Source organism: Panulirus ornatus, chromosome 35 (assembly GCF_036320965.1).
Source record: "Panulirus ornatus isolate Po-2019 chromosome 35, ASM3632096v1, whole genome shotgun sequence".
NCBI lineage: Eukaryota > Metazoa > Arthropoda > Malacostraca > Decapoda > Palinuridae > Panulirus > Panulirus ornatus.
This window is the reverse complement of record NC_092258.1, coordinates 5,032,501-5,055,000: the sequence shown is the minus strand read 5'-3', so window position 1 is coordinate 5,055,000 and position 22,500 is coordinate 5,032,501. Positions and strand designations below refer to the sequence as shown.

Here is a 22,500-nt window from a genome sequence, read left to right as displayed (position 1 = left end):
TTATCATCCTAAGAGAGTGATCATTTAGACTGCTGTTATTTCAAAAGGTCTGCCGATTAAGAGGAGGTTATCATCCGAGCAATTAATGAGTGAAAGAGATTTATCATCCGAGCGCTGACCAGTATGACTCGAATATTTCCGCTGAAGAGGAATATCCTCTGGAATATTTACCATCCAAATACATTGTGAGACTTGTCATGCCAGCCACTGACGAGAACGAATTCTCATCCCTGCGTATGGGAGAGCCAACGGTCATCAACAGCCAATGTGGAGTAATTAAAGCCAGTTATCATTCCTTTAATGAGATAGTTCATCATCCCACGGGTTATACCCCCGAGGTGATTGTATCATTTAGCGGTAATCATGCAACCAGTGAGCAATATCATCCATGGAACTGAGAGTAGGAGAGTTATCATACTATCAAAAAAACAAAGCAAATGGGAGTTATCATCCCTTCAAACAACTTCCCACCGTTATCATCCTATCTATAACATCCTACGTCAGCCAGCCTAGGATTTATATCATCCTAGCTGCCGGTACTGAGGGAGGGGAATATCATACGTGTGTATCGACCAGCGAGCGAGAATTTACCCTCCTGACAACTGGCGGGACTTGGGTTATCACTCCTCCAGCTGACGATTGAGTTATCAGTCCAGTGGGGTGACCAGTGGGAGTTTCAGGCGCGCCAGTGTAGCCAGTGTGGATCGTGTCGTCAGCCAACCAGTTCGGGCCGTGGCGTCAGTCAGCCAGGAGTCACGGTGTCAGCCAGCCAGTGAGGGCCACGACGTCAGCAATCTAGGCCTGTAAAGGCCGCGGCGTCAGCCACCTATGTACCCAGTAAGGAGGGCCTTGGCGTCAGCCAGCCAGCCAGCCAGTGAGACCCGCGGCGTCAGCCAGCCAGACCCTGGACCTGCGGCATGGGAACCTGCGGCTTGGATCAGCTAGCATGATGAACGACTTGGACCCTTCCATGCGGCCAACTGGAACGCTGGGTATGTGTCTCCGTCCAGGATTCCAGGATTCCAAGGCAGCTCGATTCCTGTTCCGTAAAATGTCCCTAAATCTTGGCCAGAGGATAGGGAAGGAATATAAAAATCTTGTGTTCTCTCCTTCCTCCCCACTTTTTTTTGTTCCTCCCCCTGCGGTCTTTCACGGGGAAGCCATTAGTCAACCTGGATCTGAATAAGGGTGATTATGTGCAGGCAGAGAGAGACAGGCAGACTCCCTCGATTGTTTATGGCCTGCACAGACAGACAGACGGTAGCTTATGGCCTTCACAATCAGACAGACAGAGGATAATCTATGGCTCTCGAAGGCAAACTAGACAGTGGGTTATTGGAGGCCTGCACAGGCAAACAGACAGTGGATTGCTCATGGTCTGCGCAGATAGACAGATCCTGGCATGTTTATGATCTCTTGTTAGGGTCTCCACAGGCGCACTCTGGCGTCTGTGGTCTGCACAGACAGAAAGACGGTGGTTTATTTATAGCCCTTACTGAAAGACAAACACTGGCTTGTTTACGGTCTGCACAGAAAGACATACAGAAAGACAGACCCTGGCTTGTTCAGACCCGTAAAGACCGACGTACAAACACTGGCTTGTTTTACTCAATTATCTTATTATCTAATTATCAGATCTCAATCTATGCATTTGACTCACTAATATTCCTCTTGAGTAAGCAGACATGTCCAGTCATCCACCTTGTGGGATCCCGGAAGAAGATACAATCTCCAGCGCTGGTAGACAAAGCACCTTTGAGAATCACCTGATTTTGTAACCCCTGTGTAATGTGACTCGGTGGAAGGAGGGGCGACGCAAGTGAACTGAGTCGTAACTGTTGGGATGAGTTATTGTGGAAAGTCACCAATGGCGAGGCTTTGCATCATCTCGTCCAAGAACTCCTAACGCCTTGAAGAGGTCTAAATTTCCCTGCTACTGGAAGTTTGCGCAGCCTTCAGAAGCAGGTCCTGGGTAACTCCAGGATTCTCTCCCCAGAAAAGAGGTCCTGGAGTAATTACGGGAAAAAATGAATAAAATGAATAGGTATATACATTCATCGTCGCATCGTCGCCATCTCCCGCGTGAGCAAGGTAGCGTCAAGAAGGAAAGACTGAGCCGTTATGGGGGGGGGGGGGTTAGATTTCATCACATGGCACCTCCCTCTGTCCCTTCTTGTAGTGATGGGGGCATGGGTAGATAAGGCCCAGGTGGGATTTAAAGAGAGAGTCAGGAGGGACATATATATGTGTGTGTGTGTGTGTGTGTGTGTGTGTGTGTGTGTGTGAAGATACGAACTTTCACAAAGTAGTTCCGCATTGTTAAGCTTGGACGGTGGATTCATTACCGGGCTTAACGGTGAGACCAGCGGCTCAGGAAATGTAATTAACAAAAGCGCAACGATTTTGTAATTCGGTAATTGATACGTCGCAGGTCGAGACACAGCCAGAGTGTACCTGTAATTGACTCGAACGGTAATGGGTCGCCCTGTGACTCTCGCAGATGGTGACCTTGCCATGGGATATCGTTGGATTAAAGGGATCGTAATTATAAGAAGTCTAGTCCACGTAGGGGTAGTTTTAAGATACTAGTGCCCGGAAAGAGACAGTTAGAGAGACAGTAAGAGGCAGAAGACAGCGTTAGGAGGTGAAGCTATTCGGAGTTAAGGGGGGTGTTCCTCCCTCTTTCGATAACCTTTGACCCGATTCTTGAAGGTTAGGCCTAAGAGGCTAAACCATCATTCCGAGGGGACGTGTAGACGGCGGCATTATCCCTCCCTTCCCCGCCCTCCAGTGAACTTTTAACCCGATCCTTGAGGGTCAAGTCCGGTCAGAGGCTCAGTCATCATTCTCTAGGGTCGTACCGTCGTACTCAAGGGTCGTTCCGTCGTGCGCAAGGGGCGCAGCACCAGCGGGTTCAAGGAGCTGAAGAAGAAAAAAGATTGAGTAACAACAAGACAGAGAGAGAGAGAGAGAGAGAGAGAGAGAGAGAGAGAGAGAGAGAGAGAGAGAGAGAGCTGGATGGACGGAGGTGACAGAAGTACCTCTCCCAGTAAAGCTGTCCAAGTTCTCAAGGTATGAATGGTCTGGATAAAACCTCCCTAAGCATGGTACTAGAGACCGCGATATTGCCAGTAGCTTTGGAGGGAGGAAGAGTCGAAGGGCAGAAGCAGCGGCAGCTCCTCCCGCGGAAGGCGCAGCAGGAGGAGGAGGAGGAGGAAGAGGAGTGTCAGGCAGGGTGAGGGAGGGGAGAGCGAGGAGGGGACGATATAATGTGGGTATATATCAACGTCGGGAAAGTCCTTCCGCCGTTCCCCAACATGTGACATCAGTCCAAGAAAATCAATGAAAGAAAAGTTTTCCTTTTTTTCCTCTTTTTTTTTTTTTTCATATGAGAGCTACGCCACTTCGTAATACACAGCTCATGGTTTGGGGATACGTAAGGGGCGACTTCAGAGGCTGTATTGTACCCGATCACCACCCCCTTTTGGCATTGGGAACAGTGTTAATGGTGATAGATATTTATGGGAATAGATAGATAACAGTGGAGGGCGGTGCAACTCCTTTGTCTTGTTTTAGGTAAGCACACATATCTTATACACGTCTGACCACCATAAATGAACAGGTTTCCCACACTTTTCTTTTCTCTTTTTTTGTCCTCAGTCATTATCTTGTTATATTTACGGGGTTTAATGTCGGGTAGTGAAGAGTTACTCGTAAGGACGTACGAGGTTAAAGAAGCATTTGATTTCCATACCTCTTTACCGAGGAGAAGATATTTTTCTGTACGAGAAATATACTTTTACGTCATAGATCGGAAGGCGAAAGTATTTCAGAAAAATATTTTAGAAATTGTTGAGTTGTTTATTGCCTCGGGAGAGAGAGAGAGAGAGAGAGAGAGAGAGAGAGAGAGAGAGAGAGAGAGAGAGAGAGAGAGAGAGAGAAATTATGTGCACAAGTATATTTTTTCTTTTTCTTTTTTTTTTTTACATTTGTGAGAGTCTTGTGCGAAGCTGTGACACAATATGTTGAATTGATATAGAATTCCAGGGGAGGCTTGCACACCACGAAATCATCAGTGGAACGAGGTTTTAGGTAGTTCAAAAGTGCATTTTGTATCCGGGTTGTAAATCAGTCGGTGACGTATGTCCTGAAGGAGGAGATGGATCACTGGAAGCAGCCATGACAGTACTGCCTGGTCCACTCCTCCTCCTCCTCCAACTAAGGAGTGGGTTACTCTGTAAACTAAAGGCACCGAACTTTTCCCCTCCAACTTTTGGAATTCCCCTTGAAGGTTCTTTGTCTAAACCTTCAGGGTTAACATTCCCTCCCTTGAAGGTCCATAGCTGCTCCACAATTTGCGTATTAACGTCTGGTCTTAATGGGGACACAGAGGGAACCCAGGTCATGATGGAAGACATGATAATCTTTGATGAATTTGCTCGCTGGAAGAGGAGTTGTATCCTAAAGCCTTAAGATCTTTTGGTGGGTGATGACTGTCTGCTGGAGGACAGTAGTAGGATATCAGAGTCTTAATCTTTTTAGGTAGGATATGGCTTATGATGAGTTGATCCGCTGGAGGACAGTAAACAGTATCCAAAAATCTTGGTCTATGTAGGAGGGTGATGGTATATGACGAGATTATCTGCTAGAGGACAGTAGCAGTATCATAAAAACCTGGTCTATATTGGAGGACGATGGTCCATGACGAGGTTACCCACCGGAGGACATTAACGATATCTTAAAAGTCCTATGGATATAGACGGAGCCAGGGCAAGGGAGCGTCTGTGGTAGGCGCACACGGAACGAACAATCAACCAAACGCACGCAGGTAAACAAGAGGATCAAACCCCCGTACGATCCCTCTACTGTTTTGTTTGCCTCCCGTTCCCGAGGCTGACGCGTTGACTTGTCTCCGTAGAGGTCGAAATAAATTCCAAGAATTATACCATTTTTATTTTATGCATTTTCTCCTCTTTTTTTGAGGATGCTTGTTACGGGGAGTTGAGTCTTTGAACTTGTGTCTGAGGTGAATGTGTGTGTGTTCAAAGTGAGTACTGGACTTGTGTTTGAGTGCATGGTTTTAAGGTCTTATGCTTGTATCGGGAGTGTGTGGCTTCGCATTGTTGCTATACTGTTAAAGATCTGTGTTATTTTGAATGTGTATAGAACCATAGATTTTGACAGACTTGCATAGATGCCAAAGATTGATGTACTTTGTTACATTTTGAAAGAATGTCTTCTGGTTTTTGGATAAGGATTCTGAATAATGAGTAAAGAAAAATGATTACAGACATTAAGTTTCTAAAATTCTAAGAGAATCTTGAAATATCTGATTTCCGAATGCCAAATTTTGAAGCGCTCATTTGTTACTTTAGTTTGGGTTGTCAGTCAGTAGATTTTTAATTGTTATGCTCAATTTTGGTCAGTATTTAGAAGAGTTGTTTTGACTTCAATTTTGGTCAGTATTTAGACTTTGTTATAACCTCAGAAGTGGCCAGTATTTGCAAAGGTTGTTATAACCTCAGCATCCGACAACCTCACTATATAATCACCAAGCAAAGTATCAGTTGTATACTCTCGGGTGTTAAGGCTCGTCCAAATATTACACACACACACACACACACACACACACACACACATACACACTATCTGTATGCATTTGGCTCTTCCCAACCGTCCGTGCATGGCTGATAGATTTATACATTATCATTCACGACAAACAGTGCAGTGATCACCGTAATGAGACTTGACGATTTTTGAGGAACTAAAGTAAACCAGCTCAGATACAGATGATAGATATAACGGTTTATATAAAAAAAAAAAAACCTGAAGTAAACCAACCCATGTAGAGACGATGACGAACACCGCGTTGAAGATTATAAACCAGAGGCCACGCAAAATCACCGCTGGGCGCAACCGGGCCAAAACCAACCCCCCAAATCCCACCCACCCACCCACCCCAGCATACCCCAGAACCACAACGAGGCTGCTGGCCCTCCCTCCGGGGGTAAAGGAAGGAGGAAGGGAGAAAACACTCCCCCGCTGAAAAAGCTCAGTAGCAAACAACAGCGCCATTAGTTTTAGCATAAACACATAAACTTTAAAATACAGCATACCATTCCAGGAGTTTTATTGTATAGAAATCAGCATAACCATTACTGGTGTAGTTTCTCCGCTGCAACTACTATTAAGGCCTCATTATTGCTTAAATTACGCAATCTGACTCTGAGGTTTATTACGCCATGTACTTTACTGCTATTCGAAATTACTGTCGGAACAGCCTGGGGATAGACCGCTGAGGCCGGCGGTCCTCGCCGTAACGGCTGCCGCCGCCTCCCTCTCCGCCTCCTCCGCCACCGCCGCCGCTGCTGCTGCTGCTGTCTGCTCCACCGGCCCAACACAACCTCCTCCTCCTTCCCCTCCTCCTCCTCCTTCCCCTCTCGCTTTACCGGGAGGTCCGGGTCCTCAACTTCCTCCTCCCGCCGGTAATCGCTCGTTCGCCCTCTGTAGACATCCTCAAGACGCGGTGTGTGTGTGTGTGTGTGTGTGTGTGTGTGTGTGTGTCTCAACTGACTTTTGTCCTATCTTGCATTTGTTGTGTTAAAGTGATTCAGAGGCGGAGTTATGGCGGGTTGTTAATAGACAGGTTATGGAGAGAGGAGGGGAAGGCTCGCCAAAGAGAACCTCCTCATAACCAGCTTCTGGTCTTACCAGTTTTGTAAAATGTTGTAGAGGTTTATTTACTTACTCTAAGGTCATCTGAAGTGCTGAGGAAAATATGAAAAACGGGAGAGATACTTGTGCAAAAACGCATGAAAATGATTAATACCAAAACAAGAAAATTTAAGATTGAAACAAGTAAAGGAAGAAAGAGTAAATGACAATATCATGTCCATTTGTATTCCAAATATCGTCAAGGAAATGTAGACTTTTCATCACCTTAAAGTTCAGCCGCTTCCTGAGAACATGCTCTGAAAATGTATGACAAACAGAACCCATAATAAATGAGCAGAGAGAAAAGCCATTTCATAAAGAGTATTTATAAGCAGGAAGTATTATATATGTATAAGCCCTTCTTTGCACTGATGAAGCAACACTGATATTCTTCATCCTAAAGAGACTTATTATTGTTTTTAGAACTACGTTAGATTAGTGTTGATATATTTCTGTATCATTACGTAGATGTTTTAGTAAATTATTTGCGTCTTTCTGACTCTGGAAAGTCGGTGTCGATTCTTTGAGAAGGGATGCAAATTACTGCACAGTCTGCAGAATATCATTAGGTTACTGTCCCTTGTCTGTCTCCGGATGGTGCTGAAACGCACGCAAACCCAACGTGGCTTTTTCCCTTTTTTTTTTTTTTTATGTGCGAAGGAAGGTAGTCGTAAATATACTTTCATGGTTGATCGATTTGGTCATGATGTCTACGCCTCTTAGAACGACGTCGATGAATGTTTATTTTGAGGATACTTGAATGCAGTCGTAGATATCATGCACATCGTGAGAGATGATTGCCGTGAGGTCTGTACCGTGGAATAGATTATAGGATATAGGCTTAGAAGGAAGAGATTTTTTTTGGATGTCAGTGTGGTGAGAGGGGCAGCTCGTAAGACGCCTGATCTTAATGGAGGCGAGGGGTGAAGTTTCTAGTTGGTTTCTCGCTGTTAATGCCTTCCCTGCTGTGCTAAATTCCGCCCTTGCTCTGTTAATGCCTTCCTTGCCCTGTTAATGCCCTCCTAACTGTATTAATGCCGTCCTTGCCCTCTTAATGCATTCCTTTGCCATGTTAATGACCTCCTTAGCGTATTAATGCTGTCCTTTTCCTGTTAATGCCCTCCTTACCGTATTAATGCCGTCCTTGCCTTGTTAATGCCTTCCTTTGCCCTGTTAATGCCCTCCTTACCGTATTAATGCTGTCCTTGCCCTGTTAATGCCCTCCTTTCCGTATCAATGCTAACCTTGCCCTGTTAATGACCTCCTCGCATTGCTCATGCCCCCGCTTGCCCTGATGATGCCCTCTTTTCCCTACTTGTATTGCTTTCTTTGCCCTTCTTACTCTCCTAATGCCCTCCTTGCCATACCGATAATGATCTCCTTACCCTACAAAAAGAGTTCTTGCTGTGCTTAATGCCCTCCTTTCCTTCCTGACATCACACTGTATAATCATGAAACGCCCGATGCATAACATCACACACGCGCGCGCGCACACACACTGTCATCACTCACTCTAGCCCCCGTCCAACCCGTGCCATTACACTAGGTGCGGTTCTTGAAGTAGTCATCAGGGGGGGGAGGAGGAGGTATTGCTAGCCACAAACATCCAATATTTTCTGACCAATTGTTGCAGACGTCCGCTGGCCGTGTGCAGGTAAGCACTTCGAAATTCGATGCTCCGATTATTTATGTTTAATAACGGAGAAGAATTTTTATGCACTGCAGCGCCATTTGCATATCTGTCAATGTGAATGAAGGTAAGTGGTAGCTTGTCATTACACGAATGGCATTGCCTTGGCTATATAAGCGTGTAATTACTCGGATGTGTAATATTATATTTATGATGATTTCTCTCAGGGATATTAAATGCATGTGTGTGTGTGTGTGTGTGTGTGTGTGTGTGTGTGTGTGTGTGTGTGTGTGTGTAATTGCATGCTAACATGTGGATATTCATTCACACATGCTTAAGGCAATAAACTCGCTTTAACAGCACTCCAGGGTGTTTTATGTGAAGTAATCCTCTCTCTCTCTCTCTCTCTCTCTCTCTCTCTCTCTCTCTCTCTCTCTCTCTCTCTCTCTCTCTCTCTCTCTCTCTCTCTCTCTCTGTGACCACTTATTCACAAACATTCCCATGCCTTATATACTAAAGCTTGATATCCAATGTTACCATTCACTTTTCCTCAGTGATCAAAGCTCCACCAGTGTGTGTGTGTGTGTGTGTGTGTGTGTGTGTGTGTGTGTGTGGCGCTGCGCTAGAGCGGACCAAAAGACGCTGATGACTTATGAGATGATAATCTCTTGATTATATACGCAATACTAGCGAAGTTACCGCGGGACATTAGGGTAGAAAGAAAGAACAGCAGCATCGAACAGCTTGATGTTCCTGGCCTCCGCCACAAAAGGTATGTCGAGGTCTGAGTGGCGGGGATAGAGTTCAGCCCCGAAAGCAGTGAATGGTATAAGGAAGGTGTGGTGAGGGTAAGGTGAGGTAAGGTTGAGGTAAGATAAGGTAAGGTAGCTTCATTCATGGAATATTACCCTCAACAGACGTCTAGATATAGGAAAATGGGTAATGATTTTTGCAGGATGTGTCGTAGATGTATTTCATGTGTTGTAGATGTATTTCCTCTCATACGAGATATGTACGATCCTGTAGGATTCGAGCCTCGTAACAATTTGCGTGGTAGTTTCCAGCCCTGACCACTCAGCCGTGCGCCATGCCTTACCCAGCTACCGCGCAAACGGTTAATTTACCGTACATAATATTTGACCGTATTACCCGGTTAGGAGCCATGTGATAATTCGCTATTAGACGCCTCCTACGTCGTACTTCGTTGCTATGCGACTAAGCAATGACCTCCTCTCCTCCTATGTATAAGTAACCCCGATGTGTTGGGGTTAGGTTGGGGAATGGCAAGTTGAACGAGCGTTGGGCGGTTGTTTTCGTCTGTTGTTCGGTGTCGCACGGAACCGCTCGTTACGTGGTCAAGTTTTGGACTGTGTGTGTGTGTTGGTGTGTGTGTGTGTGTGTGCTTATGACCTCCCGCTATTTTGTTCAGTGTTGTGCTTAACTCTAGTGGTGACGGACGTGTTTTGCGCGTCTCTTTTTTTTTTTTTTTTTTTTTTTTACGTGTGGACGGAGAGGAACGGATGGGTCCAGTTGCTGTTTGAACTGTAGTTAAGGTAGGCCAGTGTTGATCTTTTACCCACCGTGCTCAAGGATCGTACTGTCGTGCTCGAGGAACGTACGGTCGTTCCCAAGGGGTCGTGGTCGAGGATCTTACGGTCGTGGTCGAGGATCGTAAGGTCGTGCTCGAGGATCGTAAGGTCGTGCTCGAGGATCGTGCCTGTCGTGCTCAAGGATCGTATACCAACATGCTCTGTGATCGGACCGTCCTGCCCAAGGATCGTATACCGTAAGGCCCAGATCGTACCGTCGTGCTCAAGGATCGGAGCGTATACCCCTATGCGCGAGGATCGTACCGTCGCGGAAGTACAGGAGGCAGTTAGACGGTGCGATTCCTATCGTAATTGCACTTGCGCGTTGTAGTTGAGCCCAGTGTTTGTTTGTTGCCTGTCAATGTTAGGGTAAATCTTGACTCCCTCAGCTCTTACGGGACGACCTTTGAGGACAGTCGTACGACCTTTGATGGCACTACCCTTGAGCAAGACGGTACGTTACCCTTGAACAAGACGGTACGTTACCCTTGAGCGAGACGGTACGTTACCCTTGAGTTAGACGGTACGTTACCCTTGAGCAAGACGGTACGTTACCCTTGAGTTAGACGGTACGTTACCCTTAAGCAAGACGGTACGTTATCCTTGAGTTAGACGGTACTTTACCCGTAAGCAAGACGGTACGTTACCCTTGAGTTAGACGGCACGTTACCCTTGAGCAAGATGGTACGTTACCCTTGAGTTAGACGGTACGTTACTCTTGAGGAAGACGGTACGTTACCCGTAAGCAAGACGGTACGTTACCCTTGAGTTAGACGGTACGTTACCCTTGAGCAAGACGGTAGCGCCGTTAGCTTTGATAGCGTTACCTTTGACCTGATCCTCTCCACTTGCAAGTTGTGATAGGATTTAAGGAAAGGTTAAAGCGTAATTAAAACCGTGGAAGTTTTATTGTTGAAGTGTCGTAGATAATGTTTTTATTATTATTATTATTATTATTATTATTATTATTATTATTATTATTATTGGTATTATTATTATTATTATTTTTTTTTATTATTATTATTATTAATATTATTATTATTATTATTTTTATTAATATTATTATTATTATTATTATTATTATTATTATTATTATTATTATTTTCATTATTATTATAATTATTTTTGTTATTCTTATTATTATTATATTATTATTGTATTATTATTATTATTATTATTATTATTATTATTATTATCATTATTATTATCTATTCCTTTTAAAGGGTTCATTCAGCATCCAGGCTTCCTTAGTACTTTTTTCCATCCTTTCATGATGTTACAGCCCTACCCACTCCAGGTGGCGTCCCTCGCTTGTCGATGGAATCCGTCAAGATCTAAATATTGAGATAAAGTGATAAATAATCATCACCTTTTTTTTTTACGGGTAAATTTTAGGAAATAACATAGGTGGCCTCTGACAGCGCGTCGTCAACGGTATAATACATATGTAATATAGGCGACTGATGATACAAGTCTATTTTTTTTTTCCTTTTTTTTCTCCCTCTATGTATCTTTTATCGTGGGTCATGCGTCATACAGCGGTACTGCATGTTGTATTGCTGGTCGCATGGGTCATGCAGTCCTTCCTTCGGTTTTATGTATGAACAGTACGAAGCTAAAGTCTCTCGCCGCCCCGTACGCTCTGGGTTGAGGAAGAGGGAGGGTCTCTGACGACCGTATGGTAAACAGAGAGAGAGAGAGAGAGAGAGAGAGAGAGAGAGAGAGAGAGAGAGAGAGAGAGAGAAGAGGTTGCCACATCACAGCGATGAGAAGTGAGTCACATAAGGAATGAGGTAGGTGTTGTCTCATCATTCAATAAGCGTGAGTCAAGTGAGGGTGGAATTCGCTATAGTACAACGAATGACGTGGGGTTCGTCTTACGGAAGAATACGGCATATACGAACGCATTTGAAACATTTACTCTTGAATCGTCCGCTGTGGTGTGGCTTTACGAATTACACCATCGGAGAAATACCTTTATGTTCCCTACAACGCATTGGCATATATCCGTTTCACATACACCGAATGCGAAACTTCAAAACAGTAACTGGTCCCTTCTCGAGTACAAACATCCACAAATCACTAAGCACATCCTTGAGTCATTAAGAGACCCACTTGAAAACCAAGACCCTTTTTTTTTTCCCTCCACCTCGCTTCAGTACAGTAGGCTGGAAATGATACATTGATCCAGAGATTTCTCTGAACCCATGGAATATTTCAATATGTCCTCACTCACTTCATTTTGAGCCTCTTGAGATTCAGCGTATGGCAATTGTATCTGCTTTCTGACGACCTTTTTTTTTTTTAACAAGGGTTTACCACATTGTAGAAATCAACGTAGTGACTAAAACAACCCTCTACTATCTATCCATCTATCTATCTATCTGTCTATCTATTTATCTATCTACATGTCTATCTATCTATCTATCTATCTGTATATCTATCTGTCTATCTATCTGTCTATATATCTACTATATATATATATATATATATATATATATGTATAATGATAGTATATGAGGGACAGAGGTTATGCTACTTCAATATAATGAAGTTAATAGCGATACTATTATCAGACGTGTCTAAGATTACAAGGTAAGCTGATGAGCGCTTATTTATATACCCCGCAAGGCCGGTGTTTACAGCGCCAGGTGGCCGGATCCAACTGAAAATTGCTGAGGTGCGATACACACACACACACACACACACACACACACAGAGTCGTTCTCTCTCTCTCTCTCTCTCTCTCTCTCTCTCTCTCTCTCTCTCTCTCTCTCTCTCTCTCTCTCTCTCTCTCTCTCTATTTGATGGGTAAAAGAGCCTTAGTGAAAGCAGAAGGTGAGAGCCCCTCCCTCAGTAGATAAGTTCTCTTAACGGTGGGTGTCGGCGTTGTTCAGTCACTGTGCTCCGCGTCGGGAAGCCTTGGCGTAAAACTTCATAAATGGAAGATTAAGGTTCGGGTGAAGAAGGTAGAGAGGGGCCGGTACGACGGCCGGTTGCATGAGCTGGTAATCCAAAATCAAAGAGGTCATGAGATGCGCCCGTCGGTGCAGGGGTTGCTTAGCACTTTCCTGCCGCCGCAGCTCCCTCAGCTTGCCGCTGCAGGAGCCGGCGAGACACGGAGGGTTGCCACGGCAACCGCGGGGACGCTACCACGACAACCGCCAACATTCATGAATCGTCTAACACAATATATTCTCTTGGGCGTCTAGGGAACCACATCTCGACGCCGGCGAAGTCTTCTCCTCCTCCCACTTTATGACCAGTACCACTACCACAGGTCCGCCTTGAGGAGGACGGGAGGGTGACAGACACGTGAGTGTGGCACACCACCCCCCCCCCTTGAACACACGGTGGTACGATACTCGAACACGACGCCGTGTACGATCCTTGAACACGACGCCGTGTACAATCCTTGAACACGACGCCGTGTACGATCCTTGAACACTAGAGTACGTACTGTCCTCGAACGCGACGCTGCGATCCTTGAACACGACGGTATTGTCCTCGAATACGAACGAGGCTGTATATGATCCTCGAACGCGACGGTACTGCCCTTGAGCACGACCCTTTCAAAAGGGCCGGGACATCATATCCAAGGGTCATACAGTCGTGCTCAGGGGGATTAGTTCGATGATTGCGTAAAGCTGTCGGTACTTTACAGATAAACCCTGAAAGTTCTGATATATATATATATATATATATATATATATATATATATATATATATATATATATATATATATATATATATCCCTGGGGATAGGGGATTAAGAATACTTCCCATGTATTCCCTGCGTGTCGTAGAAGGCGACTAAAAGGGGAGGGAGCGGGGGACTGGAAATCCTCCCCTCTCATTTTTTTTTTAATTTTCCAAAAGAAGGAACAGAGTGGGGCCAGGTGAGGATATTCCAAAAAAGGCCCAGTCCTCTGTTCTTAACGCTACCTCGCTAACGCGGGAAAATGGCGAATAGTTTAAAAGAAAAAAGAAAATATATATATATATATATATATATATATATATATATATATATATATATATATATATATATATATATATATATATATATGGTGGCTTCTGGGAGATTGACCGAGTTGGAACACCCGCATCACTGTTATCATCTGGCAGACAGACCCTCAGAGCAATCGTGGACGCTGTCAGACAGACTCCCCAACTACAGTAGACGCTAACAGACGGACCCCCTACAACTATCGTAGTCGCTATTGGGCAGACTTTCAGAACTCCTGTGGACACTAACAGACCCGCAGCTGTCGTGGTCGATGTCAAACAGCTCCACAGTGATCGTTTACGATGTCGAACAGACCCCTAGATTATCGTGGACGCTGTAAAAGAGACCCACAGACATCGCGAACGCCGTCAGACACGTCGGCAAGCCTATACATCGGGTCTGTAGCGGACGCTATCAAACACTGGCTGCAGCCGCTCCCGCTCGTACTTCCCTTACGACGGCATATCCAGACCTACGCGAACCCTGATTGGTCGGTAAGATAGGGCGGCCAGATTGGTCGTTCACGGGAAACGAAGCGGATTGCGCTCATTAGACGGTTATAGAAGCGGTCTTCAGAGAGAGAGAGAGAGAGAGAGAGAGAGAGAGAGAGAGAGAGAGAGAGAGAGAGAGACTTTTGCTCCATTATAGAAGTCCACAAAGAAGTTCTCGTCTTGCCTTCTAAAGATGGGTGTGTTCTCGGTACTGTGGCCTTCATTAGTCTGTAAACCATTGTTCGACAAGTGTCTTATTTGATGATGCTTTGTAGACTATACATTTTGTTTTTCTTTTCTGGGGACTAAGTAGTCACAGTTGAATGCCAAGTATACGGAACTGTGACATGAAAGTGATTGTGGAAAATAGGAACGACTTCTGATGGGAAGTTTTTTTTTTTCTTTGTATGTCACAGTGTAAGTGGTGACTGAATGCTTCATTGTTGGCCACAGATCATCACTGATCAGCTAAAAAAAACATAAGCTGCGATGAGGCGATATATATATATATATATATATATATATATATATATATATATATATATATATATATATATATATATATATTGATAAGGGTGATATCAGGGGTCATGGGATCAATAATTGTGGTCACGAGGGCGACATCAATGCTCGTGGGAGTCATATTTGCGACCTTGAAGAAGACATTGGCGGGGATGAGGCCGTTATCTGTCACGCACTCCCGCCAGTGGAAACCGGAGGCACTGACCGTCATAGCTTGACACCAGTGGGACGAGGGTGAGGTCCACGGCGGCGGTGGGAAGGGATAGAAGAACACATAGGCTGTCGTGGTGTGACATCAGCGGCGAAGAGGACGCCACTTCTCATAAGACCGACGTGAACAGTAGGAAGCTGATGTTCCGTCAAATACCCCCCAAAAAATTTTCATTCAACGACTATAGGAAAAAAAGATAAATAGATGTGTGACCCGGAAAATCCGGTGAATTATTTTGATAGGGAAACCCACTTGTTATCGATTATCAGATGAATAGATGATTAGATAGATAGGTTGGTAAGTTGATAATTCAATGAAGGAATGAGATAATTGATTGCCCCGTGACAACGGACGCCTAAGGAGGCCCATAAGGTGTGACGGAGGCCAAGTGTAGTTACCCTCAAGAAGTCGGGGAAAGTAGAAGCAGCAGGAGCGTTGGCCTGCTTCGTGCTACCACTTACTTGCCTTCGAGCTCCGCCGGCGCAGCGGGACGAAGCCGTAGTGACCGTTAAAGACGGTTAACCCGTTAAAGTCAGTTAATTACGGACTTACAGTACGAACAAGATGGTGCCAAAGTGCGCTGTTAGACTCAAGTTTGAAAATGAATATTTTCGTCTACCTAATTTTTTTTTCTTCTGTGAAAATAGATAGACGTGATAACGCGACAGAGGCTCACGAAGGACTGGTTTCGAACTGGTGTTCTTGAGTAAATCTGGGACGGTGAGGAGCTTTGCTTGTTCGAGAGAGAGAGAGAGAGAGAGAGAGAGAGAGAGAGAGAGAGAGAGAGAGAGAGAGAGAGAGAGGATTCCCAGTGGTTTTCTGTAGAGTGATAAGAATCGATAAGGAGAAAAAATATTACAGGAGATGGCATTCAAACTGGTACTCTGGACAAAGACAGAGAGATGGGAAAACGCACATACGGTAGATAGGATTCGAACGAGTGTTCTGGAGAGAGGATGGAGCGAGTGGTGAATGTTTATAAGGGAAATAGGATTCGAACTGGTGGTGTTCTGGAGGAGAAAGAAAAGCTGGAAAGCTTTTTAAGATTTTTCTTTGGTTGTTTTGGGTCGTCTTTCTTGACCAAGATGTTTTCTATGGGGGAAAAGGAGAGAGTGGGCTTGCCTTTAGGCATCTAAACAGACTTTGTTAAGTCAATAGAACATGGTTTACGAACATATATATATTTTCCTTAATGATCATTATCATCTTTTCCTTCTGATTTTTCCTAGTTTATATTTATCTAATCCTTGTATTATCTTCTCCTTCAATTTATCTAGTTATTCATTTATCTATTTTCCTCTGGTTACTGCTCTTGTTTTTTCTTTTTCATTACTATGAAATTCCAGAACGTAGCTTGTAACTTTAGGTCAAACATTAAGTCATTTACCATCATTGTCAATACTAAAGGGAGAAATTAGTTGCTTTCTCTGGGTTTTCATAGTTTCGCTCCTCATGTTGTTTACGTTTTCACTTTGTCGTTCACCAGGAACGCATGCCGGGAGGTTCTGCAACTCCAAGTCTGCGCTACATGCAGTAGCAGGGAAATGATGGATTCCTGTGGAGTGAGAACTTCTTTGACGAGACTGTACTCCCACTGCTATATATATATATATATATATATATATATATATATATATATATATATATATATATATATATATATATATATATGAATTAAGGGTGAAAGGATACAATCCTCCTTTCTTCCATGTGTCGTAGAAGGCGACTAAGAATTACGGGGTGCGGGGGGTTGGCGGCAAACCTTCCCTTCCTGTACGATCGCATTCTAAACGTAGGAACAGAAGGAGGAGCAACGCGAGGACTCATCCCTTCGTTGGCTCATTTCCTGATGGACCTCACTGGACACTAAGGGAGGGTCATCTCGTGGACTACTTCATACGTGGCAACGCTCCAAAGAAGGTGTGCTGCCACCTACCGTGTGTTTCACGCACCACCGACCTCGGTCAAGACTGGTGGTGTCCAAGGCAGTTGTGGAGGAGAGAGAGAGAGAGAGAGAGAGAGAGAGAGAGAGAGAGAGAGAGAGAGAGAGAGAGAGAGAGAGATGCACATCCATGTTCTCCCGAAACTTTCTCTTTATCAGTAACTTCTAAGATATTCCATTAGATGCCTCACGCGTGTGATGTATCTTATCATTGACTGTAGCGGTGATATATATAATCTTATTTTCTCTCTTTTTTTTTTTTTCTCCTTCACTAAAATCTGGGAAGCTGATGTCAGAAGATCCACTCGCATTTGCGTATTTTGGTCGCTTTTATCACCGAGTCGTTACGGTTTTTGTAGAAATTTTCGACATAGTTTTTGTCAAAAATTTTCGACTTGTTTAGTCATAATTTGTGTCATGATTTCTGTAACGATTCTGACCCATCACTGGCTCCTCTCAGCTGGGGCTACAGTTAGTACCGCTGAAGAAAGGCCTGTTTTTTAGGCCAGAATTATTTTGTACTAGCAAAATCAACTGTATTCGTGACAGGTTTTCACACACACACACACACATATATACATTTTACTCAGAAAGAGGATTGACAAGGTTGTGGGGAACTCCTCATTTCGTATGCTTTCAGTCTTTTACATGAGATATTTTAAAACTAGATTATCAGTTGATACATAACCGGAAAATTATATATATATATATATATATATATATATATATATATATATATATATATATATATATATGAATGTATGTCTGTAAGTATACATGTCTGCATATATGTATGTATACTGTAGATGGAAACTAGCCAGGAAAGTACTTCCCACGAAAGGTACATAACATTTCGAAGTTCAACTTCCCAAACGCCCAATATCCCTCAGCGCACAACCTCCCAGCGTCCAACCTTTCCTAGCGGCAAACCACCCCGGCGTCCAACTTCCCCAGCGGCTCCGTGACCATCAACCCCCCCCACCTTGAACACGGGTCATGAAGAATCTGTCTGTCCTCTTAACATCAGGTGGTATCTCGCCTAACCACTGGTTAAACAGGGGAAACAAATATATAGAACTAATGCTTGCTCCCTTGTCTATAGACGTCGCACCCGAGCTTCCCCTTGGCGTCTGAGGCGGAGCTGTGCGCTGATTGATTTTACAGACATTGTACTGTGTGCCCATCTCCATATGGCAACACACCCGTCCGAAACTCTCCAGTCCTCTCCACTTCCCTCTAAATCGACACCGGCTCTTCCACTCCCGGCCCGCAATCTCTCTCTCTCTCTCTCTCTCTCTCTCTCTCTCTCTCTCTCTCTCTCTCTCTCTCTCTCTCTCTCTCTCTCTCTCTCTCTCTCTCTCTCTCTCTCTATTTATCACACCATTAGCTTAAAAAGCCGAACATATGGGGGGACATATGGCGTTGTTATATTTACACTCCAGTCGGCGTGCGGTGCTGGAAACAAGATTTCCCGTATTCCATACGTAATTAAACAAGAAAAATTATTATTTTTCTTTGTTGTTAGATCGGTCTTCAGAGATGCTGTCGGAGTTTTTCGCTCGTTTTCTCTCACCCTTTTGACGCCGTAGATCTCCAGTCCAGCGCCTATCCCAGCCCGTCCCTTATTAATCGAATTCATAAGTTTTATATCAGTGATTTCACTCCAGGATAGCTATTCTCCTTTAGTTAATGTTTATGCTTATGGTCCACACAACCGCAGGTCGATGTAAAAAAAAATTTTTTTTCCTTTCCATTTTTTTTTTTTCACTCAAGTGTGACAGTAGTTGCAAAGAGTCAGTTTCTACTCCTTTACATTGGCCTCGCGACGATCTTGCTTGCTCTCTCTCTCTCTCTCTCTCTCTCTCTCTCTCTCTCTCTCTCTCTCTCTCTCTCTCTCTCTCTCCTTCATCATCATCACCTTCCAATATCAAGTTTAAATACACTTCAGCGTGTTCCCTAACCTTCTTGAATGCAATCTTCATATAACACACAACTTGCTTCCCTTTTTTTCCACCTTGACCCAGAGGTCATCATACCTTTAATCGTATTGCTAACACCCATTGACCTAGGGGCTCCCAAGTTAAGGGTCGTGACCCCCCTGAAGGGGGTCGTTCAGCAATTTCATGTGGTTGTCGCAGTGTTTGGCCCTGCTATGCTACGTAGCCTCATCCATCACGTTGATTTCAAATAAAAAACTTTTTAAAAGTTTCCTGCAGCTTCCTATGAAAGATCACTTCAGGTTAATAGGTATACTTTTTTATAGTCACAACTACGCTAAACACACACACACACACACACACACACACACCAGTTTTGTGTGTTCATTAGTTTATAGTTATTTTGGAATCATATGGGTTGGGGTGTTTGTGAAGGTAGCCATATAAAACAGGGTGATTAATCGAAAACTATTGGAACCACAGAACTAAGCACTAAGGATATTCCACCCGTTTGTTATCTTCTTCGGTTCAGAAGAAAAATAAAACTTTACGTGATAATGTATTCTGTTTATCTTCGTGTTATTTCAGTTTGTCGTTCTTTGATTCACTCCGGGGAACAGAAAAAAACTTGCATTGTGATTAAGCCTGGATCTCTGCGACATTAGGTCTCTTTCCATTTTCCCTTGTGTCCCTTGATAATGCCATTTTGCCCTCCTTTTTCTGTTTTTAAACTCTCCCTTGTCTCCTCATACGTTCCGTTTTCCTTCCCTCACTTACCCCACCTTTAAGTATCTTTGCTCGTCCGGTTTGTGGTATGGCTACTCTCCTGTGTGGCTCTGAGGACCAGGGTGTTCCCATCTTTCTGTTTACTCTACACGGTTTCGCTCCCAAGAACCTACAACCTCCTCCACACTCTTGGCATGCCTCACACGCTGCCACATCTCTAAACTTCCACATTTCATTTACTCCTTCTTAACCTCCTTTCCCCAGAAGTTATCCGGCCTTTGTGTTCGCTCTATAGCTCTTTCCCCCCCTCATCTCTCCTCTCACTTTATCTCTGCTATCTTCCCAGTACTTAATTCTCAATCAGATATCTCTGTCTGTCCCATACCTCTTCTCGCATGTAAGAGGCGAGGTCAGTTTTCTCCAACCCAGGTCTTCCCATTTTCTTTTTTATGATCTTGATGTCGCTAACCCAAGCCGTGACGCATGTTTATCCAATCCTTCATCAACAGAACCCGGGAGAACTTTAAAACCTTTTCCGTGCGCTTCACAACCACAGGTCCTCCTGGGCCACTACCGTGTAGAAATGTAAAGATTATCTGTTTTGGATAACTCGTTTTCACGGAGTCATCTCACCTGATTCTCACCGGGGGGTAGCGTCTCCTCTCGCCCCCCCTTTTTTGCTCGGCGGGGCCGATGCGACACTTACCCAGAACTCTCTCTCTCTCTCTCTCTCTCTCTCTCTCTCTCTCTCTCTCTCTCTCTCTCTCTCTCTCTCTCTCTCCCTCCTCGGGTATTAGCCCCGTGGTATAAATATCCGGCTTCGCGTATTGAATGGCACAATTCCAATAATATATTCCAACGTCTTATAAGATGCCTTCAATTGATATAATTTATCTGGGTTATATCCGGCTGTTTAAAAGGACGCCCGCATTCATACGTATCGTTTTCGGGACAAGAATGATGAAATCACCTCGTTCCCTACACGTGAATCTTGGCTACTGCTTTGCATGTGTTTGCACCTGTGTGGCAGCTGTTGCCGCTGCTTCTCGCACCTGTTAAGGGGGATCCAATTACTTCACATGTCCTCCGTATGTTCACGTGTAGCTTCCTTCCCTCCAGTTAAATCTGTGGTGGTTCCTTGGGCATATATACTAACATTCAGTCGCCTATTTACCTTTCTTTGTACCCCTGACATCCCATGTTCCCTTATATATATATATATATATATATATATATATATATATATATATATATATATATATATATATATATATTTCCCTGGGGATAGGGGAGAAAGAATACTTCCCACGTATTCCCTGCGTGTCGTAGAAGGCGACTAAAAGGGGAGGGAGCGGGGGGCTGGAAATCCTCCCCTCTCGTTTTTTTTAATTTTCCAAAAGAAGGAACAGAGAATTGGGCCAGGTGAGGGTATTCCCTCAAAGGCCCAGGCCTCTGTTCTTAACGCTACCTCGCTAATGCGGGAAATGGCGAATAGTTTGAAAGAAAAAGATATATATATATATATATATATATATATATATATATATATATATATATTCCTGGTAAATTATATGGGAGGGTATTGATTGAGAGAGTGAAGGCATGTACAGAGCATCAGATTGGGGAAGAGCAGTGCGGTTTCAGAAGTGGTAGAGGATGTGTGGATCAGGTGTTTGCTTTGAAGAATGTATGTGAGAAATACTTAGAAAAGCAAATGGATTTGTATGTAGCATTTATGGATCTGGAGAAGGCATATGATAGAGTTGATAGAGATGCTCTGTGGAAGGTATTAAGAATATATGGTGTGGGAGGAAAGTTGTTAGAAGCAGTGAAAAGTTTTTATCGAGGATGTAAGGCATGTGTACGTGTAGGAAGAGAGGAAAGTGATTGGTTCTCAGTGAATGTAGGTTTGCGGCAGGGGTGTGTGATGTCTCCATGGTTGTTTAATTTGTTTATGGATGGGGTTGTAAAGGAGGTAAATGCAAGAGTCCTGGAAAGAGGGGCAAGTATGAAGTCTGTTGGGGATGAGAGAGCTTGGGAAGTGAGTCAATTGTTGTTCGCTGATGATACAGCGCTGGTGGCTGATTCATGTGAGAAACTGCAGAAGCTGGTGACTGAGTTTGGTAAAGTGTGTGGAAGAAGAAAGTTGAGAGTAAATGTGAATAAGAGCAAGGTTATTAGGTACAGTAGGGGTGAGGGTCAAGTCAATTGGGAGGTGAGTTTGAATGGAGAAAAACTGGAGGAAGTGAAGTGTTTTAGATATCTGGGAGTGGATCTGTCAGCGGATGGAACCATGGAAGCGGAAGTGGATCATAGGGTGGGGGAGGGGGCGAAAATTTTGGGAGCCTTGAAAAATGTGTGGAAGTCGAGAACATTATCTCGGAAAGCAAAAATGGGTATGTTTGAGGGAATAGTGGTTCCAACAATGCTGTATGGTTGCGAGGCGTGGGCTATGGATAGAGATGTGCGCAGGAGGATGGATGTGCTGGAAATGAGATGTTTGAGGACAATGTGTGGTGTGAGGTGGTTTGATCGAGTAAGTAACGTAAGGGTAAGAGAGATGTGTGGAAATAAAAAGAGCGTGGTCGAGAGAGCAGAAGAGGGTGTTTTGAAATGGTTTGGGCACATGGAGAGAATGAGTGAGGAGAGATTGACCAAGAGGATATATGTGTCGGAGGTGGAGGGAACGAGGAGAAGAGGGAGACCAAATTGGAGGTGGAAAGATGGAG

At 44.1% G+C, this 22,500-nt stretch overlaps 1 protein-coding gene across 6 annotated transcripts in view; it reads left to right on the top strand.

Annotated features, from left to right (window-relative positions):
* Positions 1–22,500, top strand: part of LOC139760088 (zinc finger protein rotund-like) — a 761,655-nt gene that overhangs the window by 322,823 nt on the left and 416,332 nt on the right. Inside the window, exon 1 of one of the 6 annotated variants that reach the window (XM_071682911.1) lies at positions 9,879–9,897. The exons of the other annotated variants lie outside the window; for them this stretch is intronic. The gene's annotated coding sequence lies outside the window, so the exon portion shown is untranslated. Of the gene's footprint in view, positions 1–9,878; positions 9,898–22,500 lie in introns of those variants that run through there. 6 annotated transcript variants of the gene reach the window in all.